The sequence below is a fragment of the Brassica oleracea genome, chromosome C7 (genome assembly GCF_000695525.1).
Source record: "Brassica oleracea var. oleracea cultivar TO1000 chromosome C7, BOL, whole genome shotgun sequence".
In the NCBI taxonomy this organism is placed as follows: domain Eukaryota; kingdom Viridiplantae; phylum Streptophyta; class Magnoliopsida; order Brassicales; family Brassicaceae; genus Brassica; species Brassica oleracea.
The window spans coordinates 10636161-10657552 of record NC_027754.1 but is presented as its reverse complement, the minus strand read 5'-3'; the positions used below and the strand labels follow the sequence as shown (position 1 = coordinate 10657552).

At 38.8% G+C, this 21392-nt stretch overlaps 1 pseudogene; it reads right to left on the bottom strand.

The window, feature by feature from the left end:
• Positions 1-2403, bottom strand: part of LOC106302557 — an 11042-nt pseudogene extending 8639 nt beyond the window's left edge.
• Between the last annotated feature and the right edge of the window lie 18989 nt (positions 2404-21392).

Genomic DNA, 21392 nt, shown 5'->3' with positions numbered 1-21392 from the left:
AGCGGGCATGCGGCGTGCCTGTAAATGAAGTAACGTAGAAGCGTTATGTCGTGGAGACAACGTGGAACGTATGAACATGGTGGCGGATCAAGCGAGAACCAATGTCGGTAACTTGATTGCGTGAAGGCGTGAGACAGCGTGATGTCGTGGAGACAACGCAATATGAAAGTTCTCGCGCGACAACATGAGGAACGCGGGTACCGATTTAGGTGGCGTGGTCTCATTGTTGGCACCGCCGGGGTTTATCCTCGTTTCTTGTTGATTGCTTTTGCCTTACTGGATGTTTAAGTTAGATACTTATGCTATGTTGTGTGATGATTATTGGTGATTGATTTCGGGGCTCCAAGAGCTTCCCTCACTGAGCTTTTGTCGAAATGCTCACCCCTCCTTCTTCCCTTTTCATTTCAGGTTCGGCTCATATTGGTGGGTTTTTGTCAAAGACATCCTGGGATCCTAAAGACACATTGTTTCGGCCTTGTGGCTGGAGACAAGTGTCATGATATCGCCGACCATTTCAGCTATGCTGGGTCGGGGTGTACAATAATGATGAGAGACCATTTCAATTCCAAGATCATGTGGAACCATCTCCGAGTGATTAGTCCCAGGGTTGAATGGTGTGAAGTGATCTGGTTCAAACAGTCGACCTCCGAAATAATGGTTAAATGGTATCCTACATCAAAACCAGATTGTGTTTTCTACAATGGTATCCTTGCTTGGCTAGCGATTCAAGATCAACTCATCACTGGCGACATAATGGCTAAATGGTATCCTACAGCAAAACCAGATTGTGTTTTCTACAATGGATTTATGGAAACAAAGAATTACCTATTCTTTGAATGTGGGTATTGTAGGAATGCAAAAATCATGATTGAAAATTACGAAATAGAAATCTAAAAAAACGATAATATAAAATATGAAAACGTTTAAGAAATTGTTAAGGAAAAGACGAAAACGTGGAGTCGAGATTTGATCTCTTTCCTTAACTCAATAAAACACCCGTAATATAAGACGATTTGGATGCGATTTTTGAATCCCAAGATACAACCACGATGAGACTGTTTCGCTGCACCCGGAACATAATCTACGAACTATAACTACTACTAATACTCTCGAGACTTACTTAAGAGACGACTAGGATTTTTGCTGGAACTACTTTCTAATTGCTTTGAAGCGTGAGAAATAATGAAGAGGGTAGGCATGTATTTATATGGGAATGATGCTTGGTCGACAAGCCAAGGATATAAGATAAAGGAAAGAATATTCTAGGACTTATTCTAGGATTTTTTCACGTTTATCGCACAAGAGAGGATCGGAAATATTCCAATAATTATCTGGAAGTTTCTTTGTAATTATCTTGACACAATCTAAAACGTTTAGATTTATTTCAATAATTTAGACTCAATCCGTTAGGATTTATCGAGGAAATTATGCAAAAAACTTGGTATGAATTTGCTCCAAAAAGAACATTTTATGGTGGGCTAAACCCCACATTCACCGAGATTCAAGACCCAAGCCCAGTTCAGCCCGGCAGCGGCGGTGGCGCGCATCTGTGGTTTGTATAATGGCCCCTCTCGCTCTTTCTCCTTAGTGTTCCCACAAGCTATTGAACCTTGATAAGGGAGTGCCATATTTTTGCTACAAAAATTTTCTTCTCATAAGCAATATGGGACTTTTTACTCTTCCACTTCATTTAAGTGAAAGGCTTTTCATTTAGAGCCCAAAAGACATTTCCACATTTCTCTTCACATTATTTAAAAAAATTACACAGCCCAATAGGCTTATAATTTTGGGTTCCAACAATTCCCCACATGAATAGAAATTACTCTAAAGAATACAGACACGATAAGATTATGCAGGATCGACAGACTCTACTGACTAGACTAAACAATAGACTAGACAAACAGACTTTTCGAGAGTATAAGCGAAAACTGACTGCATCTGAGGTAGTAACGTAATCCAGCCTTGAACCACTCATTGTTAGTACCTATCGGATCTACATTTTAGGAGGTGAACTTGATGTCTTGAACCACCCAAAGTTTTGCAAAAACCGAGACAACAGATATAACACAACTTCGTCTTCTCGTAGAGTTAAGTTCTCTATTGTGTTCGTTTTGGCCGTGAATTTGGAGAGTATACCATTAACTTCATCCTCCTAGAAACGGTCATGTTATACTCTATATACATATATACTAAGATTTATGGTCATATCTCATTAAAAATCCATTGATTTACGCTAAATATTTACATGAAATATGTTTTTCATCTTGGCATCTGAGTAATTCTCAGTGCTTTAGTAAGATTCTGCTTGACTTAGTTGTCCCTGTGAACCAACCTCTTGGGATCTCTAATCTCGTCGGTGGGATTTCCATCAGACATCTTCTTAGTTGTAGGCAATAAACTCATTCCCTTAAATGATTTCAATACTTGATCTCTTGTTAAACCTTTGGTAAATGGATCCGCAAGGTTGTCAGCTGACTTGATGTAATCGACAGATATAACACCGGTTGAGATCAAGTGTCTAATGGTCTTGTGTACCGTCTAATGTGACGCGGTTTACCATTATATAGAGTGTTCAGTGCCCGAGTTATAGCCGATTGACTATCACAATGTATGCGTAGAGCTGGGACAGCTTTCTCCCACATTGGAATATCCCCAAGAGATTACAAAGCCATTCTTCTTCTTCTGCTGCTTTTTCTAAAGCTATGAACTCAGATTTCATGGTAGATCTGGCCAATAAAGATTTCCAAGATATTGCTGCACATCCAAGTGTAAAGACATATCCACTTGTGGATTTCGAGTTCTTTGAGTCTGATATCCTGTTTGCATCACTGTATCCTTCCAAAACTGTTGGTTCTTTACCGTAGTGCAGCCTATAAATTTTGGTGTATCTTAAGTAATTTAATACCCTTGTTATGGCTTTTCAGTATGTATGACCTGAATTACATATTTAGCGACTTAATACGTTGACCGCATGCGCTAGATCGGGTCTTATGCAATTGGTTAAGTACATCAGACTTCCAGTTATCCGTGCATACTCCCCTTGTAACACTGCCTCACCAACATTCTTGGTTAAGTGCAACATAGCGTCTACATGAGTTTTTGCAGTTCCACTAGAGTAGGTCTTGAACCTCTCAAGTATCTTTTCAGCATAATGACCCTGAGATAAAGTTATCCTATCAGGAGTCCTTGTGATCTTAATGCCAATAATAACATCCGCAAGACCCATGTCTTTCATGTCGAATTGACTGCTAAGCATGGTCTTGGTTTGTTGGATGATATCTTTATTGCTACCGATGATGAGCATGTCATCCACGTACAATAATAGTAGAATATACCCACTTGGAGTACTTTTAAAGTAGATGCATTTATCACATTCATTAATGCGGAAATCATTTGACATCATTACATTGTCAAATTTTTCATGCCATTGTTTTGGAGCTTGATATCACTCAAATTACCCTAAGGAGTGAATTATTCTCTCAAATAAGAGGTTTAGTTGTAGTACTTAGGGATCAAATCCATAGAGAGCTACGACACACAAAAGATCTAATCAGAACGATTAAGCTAGGTTGACTTAGTTTAATTGTAAATTGCAGGTTTGAACAAGGTAGTTGTTCGGTTGGGTTGCTTGAGGTTTTGACACTTAATTGGAAGTAGCTACACTTAGGGTTTCTATTCAGGTAATCAGGATTATATACTAATCAGTTTCTTGCATGATATTAAAGAGCTCAACTTATAAGAACAAATCAATCAGCTTTCGCATGTTTAGATTCGTCTATTGTCTAGATCTAATGACCTCAACATTCATATGTTGATCAATTAGAGAGTGTCGATCGATGATTCTTGAGGAATATCGATCGATACACCTTTCACGACGTCGCTCGATTATTCTATAGGAATAAAGTACTCACAAAGGTTTCCTAGATCGGCTATCGATTTTCTCTAGCAATCATAGTTCAATGAGTATCTATTCAGGATGAGACCAAGCAGTAGTTTGTACCTACACACCCTAAAATCAAGGTTCTAGTTAGCTATTCTAGAACACAAGCATTAAGAACATCCTATTGATAAATATCACAACTTAGCAATTCTATAGTTGGGGCTAATCTTTCATAACATATTTAAACCCTAAACCTAACGATAGAACTACTCAGACATGGCTAAGCAATTCATAACAACAAAGTATATAGAAAACTGCATAGATTTATAAGTAATAATAATGAAGTTCCAATCACAAATCTTTGAATGAGTCTTGGATCTTCTCTCCAACTCTACTAAATCTTAGGTATGAAAACTAGAAAACAAGAGAACAAGAAAGCCTTCTTTGCCTTAAACAATTGGCAAGCTATATATATTAGGTTAAAAACTCGCCAGTGGCAATCTTGTAATTTGGTGTTTTCTTGGGCTTTAAGTTGGCTGGAACCAAACTGGGTCTCTGCACGCTTCGCTGTCGATCGATGGTACATGATGTGCATCGATCGATTATTGTCTCTGAATGTCAACCTCAGGTGTTGCTCGGTAGTCAGCTCGGATGATTTCTCCTTTCATCTCCAAAATGCTCCAAAAACATCACTTTCTTCCAAATCACTCATGAACCTATAAATATGCTAAATATACTCTAAAACATAATAGTTATTTAATTAAAACACTTATATACCATGGCTAAAAGTGGGTAAAATCCATGGCACATTAACTCTCCCAGACTTACTTTATTGCTTGTCCTCAAGCAAAACAAACATGCAGTCTCTCTGAAAGAGGTTTGAAAACAACAGGGACTTACAAATTTTAGAATTTAGAATCATCACCTCTACAATATTGCAATCCACAACTAAGAAATCCTAATATCAGAAGCACATTATACCATATCCGAGTTTAGCAACCAAATTCACCTAGTTAACAACTTAACAAATCCTACCTGACAATCCCCTCTACCAACCTCATTTCTTGCATAAATAAAAGTGTAGGTTTTACCTTGTGAGTATCGGTCACATGATGTAAGGATGCTCAAACAAGTGTCTGGACCTGCAGGTAAAATGAAGCTCCTTTCCTCTCTCTCTACTTAATTCTCTCAGTCAAAGTCTGCTTCCATTGCAGGTATTCATTGACTGAGATTGGATATGCTTCAATGAATCAAGCTTTAATGGTTTTAGCCATCAAATCATGTTCACTTCTTTTTGATCTATATCCTAGGATTTTTATGAATCAAGCCTTAATGGTTGTATCCATCAAGTCATGTTCGAATCCTATAGAATTCTTATGGTTGTAGCCACCAAGTCATGTTCGAATTTTTTACCTGTACTATTACCTATTATTATTATTTTTTTCGTTTTTTTCTATCTAATCTAAATTTCAAAATGGAGAGAGAGAGAGGGTGACATATCTACAAAAGGCTTTACCTTCCAGACTTGTCTGAAGAATCTGATCCCATGTATACCAAGCCCGAAGACAAGCAATTGAGTCAGGTTAGATTGGAGGTCAGCTTTGGTTCTTTCAAACATTCTCAGCAAGCGTGGACATAGTTGACTGGTTGATCCACTTTAGTATCTTTAGTACTATCTGCAATCAGTAAGTCTAGAATGGTGCTAAAGAGTGGTTAGATAACAAGCAAAAATCAAATAAGTTCATTGTCCCCTTCTTGACTCAATAAAAACTCTTATTTGAAAACATTTTAATAAGACTCATGAATAAACTAATATCAGTAAACATTTCTCCAGACTTAAGTTACACTGTCCCCAGTCAAGCCCGGCCCTGAAAAACTCCACAAAACCAAGGGCTGGAAACCCAAAAATAAATAAATGCCGCCTAGTAGTTTCGAACCTGCTACCTTGGAGTGGTTTGCTAGCTAGTTTGATCATCTGAGCTACTGATACAAGATAATAAATTGGCCGAAAAACTTAATATCTTATCAAAGGCTGGAAGCAGATGCTTCTAATGCTTCTGCCCAGGGTCGCTACTGTCCCCAGTGTATATCTAGTCGGATTTATGGTGATAACTAAATCATAAGGACTCAATTTAACAAGTAAAAATGATATACCTGACCGGTTTAAGTGTTGATCGATGGTATGGAGTTGACATCGGTCGCTGCAGGTGATGAACTGTCGATCGATATCGACATGCTCTTGGTGGTCGATATTCTTGGCAATCGTCTACTGGGATCTTTTTTTTATGACCTGCGGAAAAATAAAAACGAAAATAAGTATTAAACTTATAGAAAACAAAGTAAAGTTACCTAATAGTGGGTTGGCTCTCACTCAGCGCTTTGTTATAGTCATTTAGCTTGACTTTGGAGGTGTTTGGGCTAGTAATGTTGGAAGCAGATACTTTCTGGGAAGCAAGTATCCAAATCTTCTCTGCTCTTATTGAACCATGTACCAATGAGACTTCTCATGGCCTCATCTCCTCTTTTCCACTTGTCCTTCATTGTTGCAGTAGTGTTTGCTAGGTTTTGCAACCTCTCTTCAAGACACTCAATGTTGAACTGATGCCTCACAAGTTTGGCATATGTATGATCTGAGATATCCTGTCCATGGTTGTTTGTATCAGACTTATCTACCGATGTCACCTTTGTTACTAGCTCTCCTCGGTATTGTGTCGGGACATCGTCGATCGATTTTCTTCTGAACCTGTTAGTCGATATTGTGGTGCACCTGTAGATCGATGTCGATGCTTCTAGACGACTCGCGATGTATCTCTTAATCTCAACTATTTCCTTCTGCATTGCTTCTGTGTGTGAAGTCAAAGAACTAATGGTGATGTCGAATGGGAAGTACATATCATCGCATCTCTTATCAAGTCTGTCTTCTGTTGCTCTCAGAGTTCTGTAGATCTCTTCTACCAACTCATCAATTTCTGCTCTGGTGTAAGTAGTTGGTTCAGACTTTATCGGATTTGATGGTGTAAGCTCTTCGTCAATCGATGGTGGAATGTTTCCGTCGATTGATGCTGGTGTTGTTACTTCGGCCGGACGATGTGTCTGCATCATGGCTATGTCTTGCTTCATCTCTTCCATGCATGTAGTCAACCAACTGATGCTGTCATTCAGTGGGTAGTAGACACCATCGAGTTTCATCTTGAAATCATCTTCTGATCATCCTTGAGCTCCACAATTTCCATATATCATCTCATTAATCTCATCTTTGGTGTAGATTTCTGGCTCTGGCTTGGTCTGGTTGAATAGCTCGGTGTGTTCTGGAAGACATATGTAGGTGAGCTCATCCATTGATGCTCTTTCCAGAAGACTTCTGATGTCATCCTTTGATACATTGATGATGTTGCCATCTATGCCTCGTGCGTGTCCATACTCATCTTTGTAGATGCCATACTCATCCATCTGTTCCCAGTGGAATCTCCTTATTCTATAACGGTTGTAGGCACTCCTTCCAAACTCGAGATGCCTGTCTATCAATGATGGGTCTGTCCTGTCGATCGACGGTCGAGCTCGTGGTTGATTCTGATGATCGAAACGATTGTCTGCTTCATTTGTTGTGGCAAAGAACTCGTTTATAACCCTTTGCTAGTACTCTGGAGTGTTGCGTTGTTGCATGAAGAGGTTTTCTGCTCCATTAGCCATCTGAAGGATGTCTGCAATGTCCTCTCTGGATACTTGTAGAATTCGTCCATCCATTGCTCGTGCATGGCCATCTGGATCCCTGAAAATACCAAACTCATCCGATTTTAGATAACTATTATTAGTTTTAGCTTTCACTCTTACCTCGGATTGTGGTGGCTGATGATTGTCGATCGATGGTGGATGTCTATTGTCGATCGATGGGCGCTTGTCTCTTGTGTGGAGATGACTCAAACGAGTTCCTTCTCCATAAGCCATTGCAAAAAGTGGATCAATTTCTGCTCTTGCCTGGTCTTCTGGACGAAATAGACGGAATGGATATTCGATGACTTCTTCCTTAGTGCAACCTTCATTATGCTTGTATGCATGTGTACCATGTAATGTGGTTTCGACTGTATAGCTCTCCTGATAGCGATCATCTTCCCAACTGCCAATTGAGTAGTTTCTCTCTTGCGCATTATCGACTCTATTGTCGATCGATATGTTGTTGGTGATGTCGGTCGATACTCGTGCACAGTCTGTCTGGTGATGATGAGTGTTGATCTATGTTGTGTAGCTTCTGTCGATCGATGTTGCATTCCTTATCCCATAGAAGACCATGATACTCAATAGCTCGTTCCTCCTTGTAGTCCTCATCATACTCATCTGTCTGTTGTGATGGTATAACAGCTGTTAGTGCAAAACTCAGATAGAAATGTGTTGGCTAATTGTCACGTTATGCTGCAGGTGAACTGTCGATCGATTCTTCGAGGTGGTTGTCGATCGATTTTTAATGTTGTCACTGTCGATCGATGTTGGAGTGTGAGTGTCGATCGATGCTGAATACTCTGTCTCGTACTCAGCTCCACAATGGCATGCTGCTATGAATCCTAGATCATCTCCAATCTCTATGCAGGACGTCTGTAGCTTTACAACTTGAACTGGATCGTAGTAGACGTTCGGATCTATGAGTGTCAGGCACAACTGATTGGTCTGCATGTTGCATACTGCTCCTACGGTATCCAAGAAAGCTCTCCCAAGTAGTAGAGAAGAATTCCAGTTCAACTTGATATCAAGAACATGAAAATCAACTTGAACTAGGGCATTACCAATCTGCACCTCAAGGTCTCTGATGATTATTCCTGAGTTCCTCTGAGAACAATCCACAAAAGTGAATGAATCCTCTGAAGGCTCTATCCTCAGACCTAGCTGGTATGCCATAACCTTTAGTAGTATATTGACTGAAGCTCATGTGTCACATAGTGCACGTGGGAACTCAATGCCTTTCACCAAGCATGGTATTGCAAATTTCCTAGGATCACTCTTTTTCTTCAGTGTAATCTTTTTCTTCATCTTATCTCTGATCTGATGGAACATTCTCCTAATTTCCTCCTCAGTCTCCTTTGTCTCTCTAAAGAACATCCACAACCTGTTGATAAAGTAAGCCTCCTCAAATGGCTTATCCAATGGAATCCTAAGGATTCTCTTAGTAAAGCTATCCATCTCCTTCTCATTAGCTCCCCTCTTCAAATGCTTAGCAACCTTTTCCTTCCTTCTCCTCAAGGTTCTACCCTCATAAGCCTTATCAACTTGCATAGGCTCTGGAGCATCTTCTGAATGTGTGATGGTGGTGTCTGGGGGGTTATCCGAAGGTTTGGATGAATGGATGTGTGCATTAAGTTATGCTACATCCATCTTTGGTAATTGCATGCGGTATGTGAGAGGTGGTCGTCGATTGATGGGTGCTGGAGGTTGTCGATCGTTGATGGTCTCTCTTTGTCGATCGATGGCAGGCTCACAATGCCGATCGACGTTGAAATGGGTTAGATGTGGGTGTCTTGCTGCGAACTCCTCGTGAGTCATGATTTTCACCGCATTACACGATGCAACTGACTCTGCTGGTGTCGTCGATCGATTCTCTGGAAGGCTCGTCGATTGTTGTTCGTTGAAGTCTGTCGGTCGATGTTCGTAGTTGATCGACACCAATGCGAACTGCCGATACTCATGGAACTTTCGCCTTTGAAATCGCCTTCTTGCAGCTTCTCATGCTTAGCCACTTGCCAGAAATCATTATCTATGATGGCATTCACGTGGTGCTTCATTGCTTCATCTCCTATCCCCCTTGCTAAGGCTTACTGCCACTTAACAGCTTCTCATGTCTGAACTACCTGCATCTCCAGCTTCTTTACATGGGTGTTCAAAGTCTCAAACTTTGTGTTCAGGTTGTTGTAGACAAAATCAATCTTCCCATTGAAACCCACTGTCAGCTTCTATTGGCCTTCAAGAACCTGATCAAGCATTGATTCTATTTTGCTCTCCTGATTTTTTTGGTGGTGGATTCTTGTAAGATGAGTTTCCATAGCTCTTGATGTTGTTGTTGTTGCTGTAGTTGTTGTAGGGTTTCTGGTACTGCGAACTCTGGTTGAAATTACTCCTCTGTCCATTGCCACAGAAGTTTATGTTTCCACTCTAGTTTCCAGACCTCTGAAATCCAGTGCCACTGATGAAGTTCACACAGAAGAGCCTTGCTTACTACTAGACGAAAAAGACATGAGCCCTCGGGCCCCTCATTTTTATCAATATTTGGGGCTCCATGCATACAAAATACAATAGAAGTTCATGGAGTATAAAGAGTGTATAAATATGTTAGGAGGTTGATTATTTATGTATTTTTGTAATATCCCGATTTCTGGTATACGTGGAACGGCTTAAGAGAATTAATTTGGCTATCTATGTTACCAAAGTTGACTTATCTTTTTCGTTACACATTCATTTAAAACCTCAGGGTTAAGCGTGCTTGGACTGGAGTAGTGAAAAGATGACTGACCTATCGGGAAGTGATTTGTGATACCGTACAAGAGAGGTCAAAGCACGGGAAAAGGTCGGGCGGTGATTGCAGGGTTAGTGAACAAGACTTTTGGGCGTTGGAAAAATTAATGCACCACTCGTTAGACGGGATGGGGCCCATGGAACGAAAGAGCGGGTGTGGCTGGCCCATTAGCCGGGGCGGTGGAGGCGTTACAAGTGGTATCAGAGCGGGTTAGTCATCTCGGTTCTGACCCGAGAGGCGTCTTGAGACCTGTCGTGGTGCGCAACAGGGCGTTGCGCTCTGTGAGTGAGAGTGAATTGTAACATCCCGATTTCTGGTATATGTAGAAAGACAAGAGTATTAATTTAGCTACCTATATCACTAAAGTTGACTTATCTTATCGGGAACTGATTCTCGATACCGTGCGAGTGAGTCCAAAGCACAAGGAAAGATCGGGAGGTTATTATAGGATTAGTGAACAAGATTTTCAGACCTTGGAAAAATTAACGCACCGCTCTTTATACAAGATGGGGCTTACGAACGTAAAGAGCGGGCGTAGGTGGCCCATTAACCGTGGGCGGTCAGACGTTACAATTTTGTTCTTTACATTTTACTTTGGTCTTACTTTAGTAGATTATTTTTGTCACAAACATATCTAGCGTATCCACAACTTTAGTTGTTTATAAAAATTGTGAAGAAACCATGTTTAAAATAAATATAGCCTTAGACCCCCAAAAGTGTAAGGCACGACACTACGACAGAATATAAGTCTCCTTATTCAAAAGAATATACTTAACACTAGATCAGAAAAGATATCTACCAGAAGGGATGGAAACAGAAGAGTTGAGAAACGTGAACAACAACGAAGTTGGCCAGCACAAGGAAAACACAAAAGTAGGTCCTTTCAGATATTTTAGAGACCTTAGGAAAAGAGTGTGTTTCATTATGAGACACATTTTTCACTTTTTGAACATTTTAAGTCACTTGTTGTTGGAGTGACATTTTTTCTCACGACTCAGCAGATTTCAAACTAAATTGTCTTTCACTGGCTGAACCTGAGACATGAAGCTTGTTAGAGTTTTTTTTTTTTTTTTTAATTCTGTCTGGTTAGTGGGGACCAAAGTATTGTTAGATTTCACTTCCTATTTTTCTCAGATTTTAAGATACACAAATAATATAATTGTTAAAATAAATCGTAATTTCTTTTTATTTATATTTTAAGATCTATTTTCATATATATATATATATATATATATATTTTAACAATTATAATAAAATGCATGGATATACAAATTATGGACGGAAAACGTGAGGATGGCTAAAATGTAAACATGTATGCATGGCATAAGAGCATGTACAAATATGTATTCAAAATTAGTTAGAATTGAAGGAAGAAGATACAACAATTAAAATGTTTTCCATGAAATAAAATGTTACAAATAAGTTAGATGAAAGAGGCATACACAAGATAAAGATATATGTGTGGATATAGATAAAAGTGTTGTGGACATATGAGTGTGGACGTCGGGGTTATGGACAAAAATAAACAGAGAGCATGTGGATGTGGATGGCCGTGAGTTCTACCCATGAGTTCCACCTGAATACCTCAGAGAACCATTTTCCAATTCCAAGTCGCCGACTTTCAAACCCACGCAAATCACCATCTTTCAAACCCTAATCTCAACTATATCTTGGAATTATACCGATCTCTATCCAAACACAGATTCACCATGTAAATTTCCATTATTTGCCACCGCCACTGTCTCTCCGCCATTCTTCACCCTTAGCTTTGCCTTGTATCCAAAAGCTCTTCCAGTTTCCTCTTCTCAAAATCGCGGCCAAACGGCACCAGTTTCTTTACTTTGATTTCACCATGCTTCGGAATAGTGAGGAAGAGACGAGAGTAGTCGTCGAAGAATATCGGAAAACTGAGCAAGGTGAAGAAAAGTGAAAAGGTGGAGACGTGATTACATATTCAAAATTGCGGCAGAGCAACCAGAGTCATGGTGTTATACGGGAAATTGAAGATGAAGAATAAGAGGGTTCAAGAAGATTAGAGTTAGAAATTGGTGTTTGAGAAATTTGGGAAAGTAGATCTAAGTGGAAAAACAAAACGCACCGTTTTGCTCTGAGGGTGATTTTAGGAGCGATTGGGTTAGGGTTACGACGATGATTTCGGATGTGTCGCCGGACCCGTCTGGCTCTCCGGTGAGGGTTAGAGAAGGAAAAGATCGGGTAGAGGAGGGCTCTGCGATAGGAGAATCAGGTCCTTTTGTTGGGAAGACAGGGGTTCTGAGTTATGTCTCTGCAGCGCAGGACAAGAAGGTCCTAAGGAAGTATGATGTTGCGGTATTGGAAAAGGATGGGTCACACTCGGTTACGATTCCAGATGATGTTCTCACCTCTTCGACGCCGTTGTGGGAAGACTTCATTGTGGGAAAGTTTCTGGACATATCCCCCCATATTGCAAAAATACATATGGTTCTCAACAATATCTGGAAGTATAGAGAGGTAGCAGCGAAAGTAGAAGTTTTCGAAGTAAATGCCACAACAATGAGGTTTCGAGTTTCAAACCCTAAGGCTAGGGAAAAGATTCTGAAAAGGGGCATGTGGAACATTGTTGGTGTTCCAATGGTGGTATCGAAGTGGACGCCAAGAGCAGAAGAAGAAAAGCAGGAAGAGGAAGCTCTCCCGATGTGGGTTCATCTCCGCAGGGTTCCTCTTCACATGTACTCCTGGGAAGGTCTAAGCTTTATCACAAGTGCTGTTGGATTTCTAGTCAAACTGCATCCTGAGACTATCGCCTGCACCAATTTTGAAGAAGCAAAGGTGTTCGCAAAGGTGGATATCTCCAAATCTTTACCAAAAGATATAAACTTTACAAAAAATGGAAAAGATCTCACAACTGATTGGTCTGCATGTTGCATACTGCTGCTACGGTATCCAAGAAAGCTCTCCCAAGTAGTAGAGAAGAATTCCAGTTGTGGATTTTCTTTTTCCTTGGCTACCATCAAGATGGAAGAACTGTGATAAGTGGGGTCATTTGACAGAAGTATGTGGGATGGGAAAAATGAAATCAGCTGAGAGGGTTCTGATTGAGGAGGCTGAAAGGGTTCTGATTGAGGAAGATAAGGAGGCTGAAAGGGTTCTGGCTGCTTCTCAGCAACATGAGCTAAAAGTAGCTGAAGGGGTCAGGATAGAAACGCTGTTAAAAGGGAGGTTGGAGGATGAGACAACACAAAGGATGCAGGGGAATAATATAGGGAATGAAAAGGGAGATTCAGAAGGAACAGGCTGGTCTTTGGTGTCTCCCACTAAGGCTGGGAAAACTCCGGAGAAATTGGCTAATGCAAACCAAAATGAAGACTTTCCAATTACCACCTCTAAGTTCGCAGTGCTTAGCGTTGAGGAAGAAGAGGATGGGGAAATAATGGATGATAGGAGACTGGTTACTAATACAGTAGAGACAGCTGTGAATGAATGCGATGTAGTGAAAAGTGGAGATGATGCTGAGGGAGATTCAACCGTGGCTACTATTATAGCGGGAGTTGCAGGGCCTAATCAGGTTACTGCTGCTGAGAGTGAGGCTACTAGTAATCATGATAGTGATGTTTCAAAGGAGAATAGAGGGAAAGGTGCAAAAAGGGAACCGAGTATTAGTAAGGAGAAGGAGAAGAAGGCTAAGTCGCACGATGCAATTTCGATGGCTAATGGCACACGGTCCTCTCGTCGCCTTCAATAATATGTCAAGTTTCTTTTGGAATATACGCGGCTTCAACAAGCCATTGAAGCATACCGTGATAAAGGAGTGGCTAAGTAACAAAGATTTGAAGTTTGGGTGTTTGTTGGAGACAAGGGTAAAAGAAAAGAAGTCAGAAAGAATTTTGAGTACAGTGTTCAGAGACTGGTCAGCTATGACAAATTATGAGCACAGTGAAGGTGGAAGGATTTGGTTACTATGGAGAGACACAGTTCGTATGTCTCCGGTCTATAAAACGGATCAGGTTATTACGTGCTCAGTAGCTATGCAAGGAGAAGAAGAATTCTACTGCTCGTTTGTGTACGCTAGCAATGCGGTAGAAGAAAGGAAGATCTTGTGGGAGGATTTGTGTCAGCATCAGAACTCTCCTCTCTTCCAAGGCAAGCCGTGGTTAATAATGGGTGATTTCAACGAGATACTTGATGGAAGTGAGCATTTGGGATTTGATAGTATGGCGAGATTACCGTTGGGGATGAGAGACTTTCAGAACATGGCACTTCACTGTCGGCTTTCTGATATGGGGTATCAGGGGCCATTATTCACCTGGTGTAATAAAAGAGATGAATGTCTAGTTTGTAAGAAGCTTGATAGGGTGTTGGTAAATGATGTAGCTTTGCAAAGGTTTCCAAATGCTTACTCAATTTTTGGGCCAGGAGGTTGTTCAGATCACATGAGGTGCAAAGTTCAACTACTGCAAACAGAAGAGAAAATAAAAAGATCGTTTAAATATGTCAACGCTACAGGAAGGCTTCCAAACTTCCTCCCCATGATCAAGGAGTACTGGGACACGACAGAGAAGTTGTTTCTATCCACCTCTGCTATGTTCCGGTTCTCCAAGAAGTTAAAGAACTTGAAGCCCTTGATTAGAGACTTTTGAAGGAAAAATCTGGGAAATCTCACCATAAGAACTAAGGAAGCTCATCAGGTTCTTTGCGAAAAGCAAATAACTACAATGGCAAATCCGAGTGCTGAGACAATTCAAGAAGAAGCAGAGGCGTATGAGAAGTGGTTAAAGGTCGCAGAACTAGAGGAAGATTGGCTTAAGCAAAGATCAAAGCTTCATTGGCTTGATGTTGGGGATCAAAACAACACAACTTTCCATAACTCAGTCAGAACAAGGCAAGCTCAAAACACGCTGAGAGAAGTTAAATGTATGGATGGTAGTGTAGCAAAACATCACTCAGAGATTAAGGCAGAAGCAGAGAGAATTTTTTCGGGGATTCTGAATCTGGTACCAGAGACTTATCAGGGAGTTCCTACTGAAGAGCTGAGAGAGTTACTGGATTTTGAATGTTCTACAGAGGAGTGTAGAGGGTTAGAGGCAGCTGTCACAACAGAGGAGATAAAAAATGTTCTATTCTCGATGCCATCGAACAAATCTCCAGGACCTGATGGGTTCCCCTGTGAATTTTACAAAACGGCCTGGCCAGTGATAGCCCATGATTTCACCATTGCTGTTCAGTCAGTGTTTCTGTTTGGGTTTCTTCCGAAAGGCGTTAACTCAACAATCTTAGCGCTCATCCTTAAGAAGACTGATGCAACATAGATGAAGGACTATAGACCCATTGCGTACTGCAATGTGCTTTACAAAACGGTTTCGAAGATTCTCGCAAACCGGTTAAAGGGTCTTCTCCCGAGGATGATTGCTGAGAATCAATCTGCTTTCGTGAAAGGTCGCCTGCTGATGGAGAATGTCCTTCTGGCGTTGGAAATTGTGAAGGATTATCACAAAGACTCGAGCTCTCCTCGCTGCGCCATGAAGCTTGATATATCTAAGGCGTTCGATTCTGTTCAGTGGTCTTTCCTATTGAACAGTTTAGAAGCTATGGGATTCCCAGAGAGATACATTCATTGGATAAAGCTCTGTGTCACCTCCCACTCGTTCTCGGTTCAAGTTAATGGAGATTTGGCGGGTTATTTTCAGAGCTCGAGAGGATTAAGACAGGGATGTTCCCCCTCACCCTATCTCTTTGTTGTTTGTATGAATGTGCTATCATATAAAATTGACAAAGCGACGAGGGAGAAGAAATTTGAACTTCACCTCCGGTGCCAAGGTTTAGCTCTAACTCATCTTTGCTTCGCAGATGACTTGATGGTCTTTGTAGAAGAGAAGAAAGAATCAGTGCAAGGGATTCTGTCGGTGCTGGAAGAATTTGCAGTGTGGTCGGGCCTCTCGATTAGTCTGGAGAAATCAACCATATTCATGGCAGGAGTGTCGATAGTAGAGAAGAGTAGAATTCTCACCAACTTTCCATTTGCAGAGGGAGCTCTTCCTGTTAGATACCTGGGGCTGCCCTTGTTAACTCAGGCCATGGGTAGACATGATTACTTGCCGCTACTTGAGAAGATCAGAGGGCGCATAAGCACCTGGACTAGTCGTTTTCTCTCCTACGCTGGTAAACTACAACTGATTAAAGCGGTGTTGATGAGTATAGTTAACTTCTGGGCTGCAGTTTTTCGACTTCCGAGCCAATGTCTGAAGAAAATTGAACAACTAGCATCAGCTTTTCTTTGGTCTGGCCCAGAGCTTAAGTCGACGGGTGCAAAGGTGGTGTGGCAAGATATTTGTAAACCAAAGGAAGAAGGAGGTCTGGGGATTAGAGCATTGAAGGAAGTGAACTTGGTCTGTGGGTTAAAACTTCTCTGGAGAATGCTTGTTGGAGATTCCTTGTGGGGAAAATGGGTCAGAATCAACCTGATAAAAAATAAGCAATTCTGGGTGATGAGTGAAAAAATGCAAATGGGATCGTGGATATGGAAGAAGATGCTAAAACTGAGGGAGATAGCCAAGAGATTCCACCGGAAAGCAGTAGGGAATGGCCGTCACATCTCCTTCTGGTACGACCGGTGGTCTGATCTTGGGGTGATGTTTGATCTGCTTGGAGACAGGGGTTCTAGAGAAATGGGCATTCGAAAGGAAGCTACCGTGGAGGAAGTATTAAATAATACAAGGAGAAGGAAAAGGCACAGACGACTTCTGCTGAATGATATAGAAGCAGAGTTGAAGATTGTTAAAAGGAAGCAGAGAATTGAAGTGGAGGATGGGGATCTGTGGAGGGGGAAAGCGGGTTACAAACCGAGATTCTCTACCACAGAAACATGGATGCCGATAAGAGAAACAGGGGTTAAATGTTCTTGGGGAAGGAGTATCTGGTTCTCTCAAACCACCTCAAAATTCGCATTTATAACTTGGATTGCTGCTAGAGGTAGACTGGCAACAATGGATCGGATATCTCGCTGGAATCAAGGAGTTGATTCTACTTGTGTTCTCTGCAAAGTGTTTCAGGAGACTAAAAATCACCTCTTTTTTGAGTGTGCTTTCTCTTCTCGAATTTGGGAGAAGCTGGTTAAAGGAATTCTTGGCAATGCTTATGCTTATAAGTGGGATGAAGTTACTGCACTGATCTCTGTCTCGTCAAGGGAGAAAATGAAACGCTTCTGTCTGAGTTATGCTTTCCAAATTACGGTCTATATGTTGTAGAGAGAAAGAAACAAGAGACGCCATGGTGAAAGCCCTATGCCTTAGTAGGTTCTGGTTAAGCTGATAGATAAGGCAATCCGAAACAAACTAAGTCTGGTCCAAATGAAAGGAGTTAAAGGCATGAACTTCATCCTCCAGTACTGGTTTGGAACTAGAGAGTAAATATTTTTTGCAGAGGTTTAGGAGATTAGAAAGAGCTAAGATTCTTATGTAAAGAGTTAGGATCTTTTTTTTTTTCACAAAGGACTCACTTTATGTAAATAGGTTTTTTTTTTATGAATAAATTTAGCATTCATTAAAAAAAAAAAAAAAAAGTAGATCTGAATTTTGAAATAAAATTGGAGAGAGAGTATATGTTAGTTTTCGAGAAGAGTGAAGCTAGTTTATACATTTATTTTTTAAATAATTTTTAATTGATAATAGTTGAGAAAGAGAGCGTTTAGTTAGAAGATATATGGTTAGAGGAGAGTTTAATTAGTTTGGAGGCATAAGTGACATTACACTAGGAGAAAACGTTGCTACAGCGAGAAGTGTCCCTTTGTGCAATTCGAAAGACATAGAGTGTGCCAAAAAGTAAAAAATTCAAAGGAAAAAATATTTAAAATAGATTTTTTAAATTTTCAAAATTGTAAGATATCCTCGAATTATTAAATCTATAAACCATGCCATTTAAACAAACTCACTAAAACGAAGAAAAGAATAAATTTAACTTAAGTAAATATATTTTTACAGCTAATAAAAACTAAAATACTTTATTTATATCAATTGGAATAATTTTGGTATAACTTTATGGTACAACTTGTATAATTTTTTAAAAACCATATTGATACAACTGGTGGTATAACTAGACTGTCCAAATATATAACTTGCATATTTATAAGAGAAATTACTTAGAATAACTCTAATTAATCTAAAAATTACTAGAATGACTGTTATTAAATTTTAATTACTAGACTAAAATGAGATACAAACAAATTTACTAAAACCCCATCTCTAACTTGATTAACTACAAGTTCTCCATTATAGTAAGTTAAAAATTGGAAAATCTCCAATTAATCCTAGAGCATTACAACATATTTTTGTAGACACGGGTCATCACTAAGATAATTCTTAGAATCCTTAGAAATATAAGTTGGTCCATATAAATATATAATATGTTTTTATTAAACTATGTATCAAATTGATTAGTAGTGACAAAAAAATATTCTCAATTCTTTCCTTAAATAAAAACTACGGAGTTATCTAATATGATTAACATATATATGACAATTAATGATTATGAATAATATATATTTGATAACAATTTTTGTATCCTCTCTATTTTGTTTAATTTTATATTATTAAAATAAATTAAACAATCACATTAAGAATATAATAAAAAAATATATGTTTTCTTATATGTTATATTTTAAATTTTGTAAAACGACTATAAGTTATTAAAAATGGTAAAAATCTCACATTGAAAATTTTGTGATCGATGGTATAACTTCTTTTTTCAAGCAAGATACAAATGTTCATAAATCTCCGAATATAAGTCTCATTAATAGATATTCATATTATATATATATATATATATATATACCATTTAAATTAAATTTTAACATTTTTTTGTACTCACGTGTCATCACTGGGATGATTCTTAGAATCTCTAAAAAATAAATTGGTCCATATAAATATATACTATGCTTTTTATTAAACTAAGTATCAAATTGATTAGTAGTGTATAAAAAAATATTCTCAATTCTTTCATTAAGTAAAAGCTACGGAATTAACTAATATGATTAACATATATATGAAAATTAATGATTATGAATAATATATATTTGATAACAATTTTTGAATCCTCTCTCTTTTTTTGTTTAATTTTGTATTATTAAAAAAATAAACAATCATGTTAAGTATATACTAAAAAATTTTAGATTTTTTCTTATATGTTACATTTTAAATTTTGTAAAACGACTATAAATTACAAATAAAATTATCATGACTTTATTATTTTCAAGAGACCATGGTTGTCCTTCCACAACCATAATTTTCATTGTGGAGTATATTGTTCAAAGACCGAAGATGATTAACAATGAATTCCAAAAGAAGGTCACTTGTATGGTATATCATTTAATACATCATATAGGGAGTAGATGGTGTTAGTGGATAAGATATGCAGGAAAACTTCCATATATGCATGTACTACGAGGATGAATTTGAGTTGTATTCTATTAGTAGTGAAACCTCAGAGGAAATCATGTATTTTGGATGATAAAAAAATTATTTTTATCTAAACTATGTAGAGAAAGAGCGAAGAAGAATATTGCATATACATACTATCAAAGAATTGGAAAATAGTTGTATTAACTAAGCTACTTTCAAGAATAGAGAGAACATGTTCATTTTGTGAGAATTTAAGCGAAGTTCTTTCTAGTGGTAGGGCTGATGTTGGAGCAAATCATAGTGCAGTCATTTTATATATTCTCGTGGAAGAAGTGGACCAGTTTTCGAAGCGATTGAACTAGTGGAAAATGTCGTAATTTGAGATGATGACGATGTGAGTATTGGTTTAGATAACATGGATAACTCTATATATTGTTCTGCTAATTGTGAAAATTAGTTAATCACACTGAAGTAGAATATCTTAACATCAAACTATTTTAACCGAAAAGAATGATAACAAATAAAAATGAAAATAATGTAGTTTCACTAATTTTTACTTTTTATTTTACATTATGTAAAAGATATTTTTCAAAACGAACTTGTATAGTTTTTTTTTAGATTTACTTGTATTGAACAAAGTGGATGAGATGTTCGTAAATATTCGTAAATATCTGTAAATTTTCTGAATTTCCAAAAAATAGATATCCATATTTTTTGAAACAAAACAAATAGAATTAAAAAAATTAGATATCCATAAATTACGAAACAAATCACAAATATTAAAAATTATAGTATTATTGTTCGATGCCCATCTCTAAATATCAAATGTCCGGTCAACATAGATAAATGTTGACTAATTTTATTATTGTCAATTTAGTTTTAAGTACGTAAAAAAGCAAGGCGTGTGGGAACCGAAATTCGCACTGTCGATTTCCGTTTAAATAAGGAAACTAGGAAAACCCTAGTTTCCCAGAGGACCCGGATATCTGCTAATTACCACACGTCAAGCAATCAGAACACGAGAATAATAACGATAAAGTATAATAAATCAAAAAGAGAGCAAAGAAGATCTTATTCCGAATCTGCGTATGAGCGTTTACAACAAGGTATAAGCCTGGGCTCGAGAGCTGTCGGCGAGATTCCTAGTTCTAGCAACCCTAAGACGGCTAAACCTAATTGAGTCGCAGCTCGAAATAACAAAAACGGAAAATTGCCTAAATTGCTCTAAGTGCTAAGTTTGCTCTGAAAAATCCTCCCCCATGCTCTTCGCCTAGGACTCCTTATATACTAGCTCCAAGGTCGGTTTACGCTTTTACTCTTCTGCCCTTAAGCCGTCATAGCATAAAAATGGAGATATTCCATTTTTCCCGATCTTCCAATTATCTTCAAAACTTCCGTATTTATCCGCGGAAACTTGACATTTATCTTTCTTTGCGAACCAAGCGTAAACCGTCATGCGGCTTACGGAATGTTGGTTAAGAAATCGTAACTTGGGCTTCGAGTCATGTCTTAGGTCCCTTTGGGCCATCTTCCGACTCGAAGCGTTTGTTACTGCTTGTTTCGATAAAGAACGAACTTTCCGCGGTTTTTACGGTTAAGTTTGATCGATAACTTAGAATGGCGGGGAATCGTGAAATGGGTTCGCTAC